General features: G+C 41.7%; 1 pseudogene; it reads left to right on the top strand.

Moving 5' to 3' along the window:
- Positions 1–1028: 1028 nt before the first annotated feature.
- LOC109439011 (platelet-activating factor acetylhydrolase IB subunit alpha2) lies at positions 1029–1703 on the top strand (annotated as a pseudogene).
- The last annotated feature ends 451 nt before the right edge of the window (positions 1704–2154 follow it).

The raw sequence follows: 2154 nt of genomic DNA, 5'->3' as shown, positions 1-2154 counted from the left end.
TTAATTTGGATCAAGTTCAGCTCTTAACATCATAGCAGCTATTGATATGCCACTCCCCAGCCCCATGGAAGGCAGAGCTTCACGTGCTTCTGGAGTGTGTGGGAGCCACAGTACGGAATTAGGGCTCTATTGTCCAAATATTGTGTATCTGTGAATTGATTGTTGATGTGGTTTCTGATCATGGAAGTGCAAACATGGAAGCAAGCAACCATTGTTACAAACAACCATTGTTACAAACTTTACTGCCATTGTTGCAAGCTTGTCTCACTCAAGTTCACTATTAATTACAGGGGATTTGGAGCACTAGTATATTTCTCCCCTTCATTTTTCTCATACTTCCCTCTCCTTCATTTTTCCCATTTAAGAGACAAATATGTCAAGACTAAGACATTCAAAAGCAACTATATATTCAGGGCATTTAGAAAGTCACTGAACATGTGCCCAAGAAAAAACACAGGCTCAGAAAAGACCTAATAATACCTTAAGTTTACAGGTTAGACTGATTCCCAGTGAAGCACACATATGGCCTACAATATCTTAAAAGGAGAGAGAGAGAGAGAGAGAGAGAGAGAGAGAGAAAGGAAATAGGAAGAGAAAGAAAACTTTGGGAGGAAAAAGGGGAGAAAATGATTTCCAGAGTTACTGCATTATAAGATTAAAATGTCCAGTTTTCAACAAAAATGTCACAAAGCAAAACAACAGGAAATTATGACTATTCAAAGAAAAAAATAAATCAACAGAAACTGTCACTTAGAAAGACAAAGTGAAAGATTTACTAACCAGACTTAAAAAACAAATCTGTCTTAAAAATACTGAAGTAACTAAAGGAAAATATAGAGAACATAAAAACTGATGCATGAAAGAGATGTAAATATCAGGAAAGAGATTTAAGGGTGCTGCTGCTTGTGCTGGGGCCCCAGGAGGGACATGTTGGAGCAGGGCCACCAGAACTGAGCGAGCAACAGACACACCATCCGCCGGGGCAGCAGCCACTTGGGGCCCGCAGTGACCCTCTGCCTGAGTGTAAAATGAGCCAAGGAGACTCAAAGCCAGCAGCCATTCCACATGCAGCGGAAGATATTCAAGATGACAGATGGATGTCTCAGCACAACAGATTTGTCTTGGACTGTAAAGACAAAGAGCTTGATGGACTGTTTGTGGGGGACTCCATGGTGCAGCAATATGAGATATGGCAAGAGCTTTTTTCCCCACTCCATGCACATAATTGGGGAATTGGAGGAGATACAATCAGGCATATTTTGTGGAGACTAAAGAATGGTGAACTGGAGAACATGAAACTTAAGGTCATTGTTGTCTGGGTAGAAACAACCAACCATGAAAATACCGCAGAAGTAGCAGGTGGAATCCAGGCCATCCTACAACTTATCAACACAGGGCAGCTACAGGCCAAAATCGTTGTATTGGGTTTGTTACCTTGAAGTGAGAAGCCCAACCCTTTGAGGCAAAAGAATGCCAAGGTGAACCAACTTCTCAAGGCTTCCCCTCTGAAGCTCGCCAGTGTTCAGCTCCTGGATACAGATGGGGGCTTCGTGCATTCGGACGGTGCCATCTCCTGCCACGACATGTTTGAGTTTTTGCATCTCACAGGAAGGGGCTACGCAACAATCTGCAAACCCCTACATGAACTGATGATGCAATTGTTGGAGGAAACACCTGAGGAGAAACAAACCACCACTGCCTGACTGGCGCCCATCAGCACTACCAGGACCCTAGCTTCCTCGGATCAGTCATGTCACCGGCACTACAGAAGCCGTCTCTTTCTTAAGGCACTTTGCATTGTAGAAAATTCTTGGATGTTCATATCTAGTGTTTGAAGGGGAGGAAAGATTAAACTGGTTCTGTACATAGAACGTATGTTTCACACAAGAGAAAAATGAGACAAGGAAAATTGTTGTTTAAATTCATTTGAAACCAGAAAAGGACTTTTTAGTTGTATGTATGACACAGTCATTGAATTATCACTGTTTTTCCTAGGAAACAGCAAGCCTCAATACTGAACAAAATGAAGATTCTTTCCTTGGCCTTTTTTTCTATGGCTTATATTATATATATATTGAGCAGAATCACACCTACTTGGCTTTAAAACAGAAGTCCCCGCACCCCCAAGTTTTTAAGTTTCTTAATTTAGCCTTT

Source organism: Rhinolophus sinicus, linkage group LG10, assembly GCF_036562045.2.
Source record: "Rhinolophus sinicus isolate RSC01 linkage group LG10, ASM3656204v1, whole genome shotgun sequence".
Classification (NCBI taxonomy): domain Eukaryota; kingdom Metazoa; phylum Chordata; class Mammalia; order Chiroptera; family Rhinolophidae; genus Rhinolophus; species Rhinolophus sinicus.
This window is presented reverse-complemented; position numbering and strand designations above follow the sequence as displayed.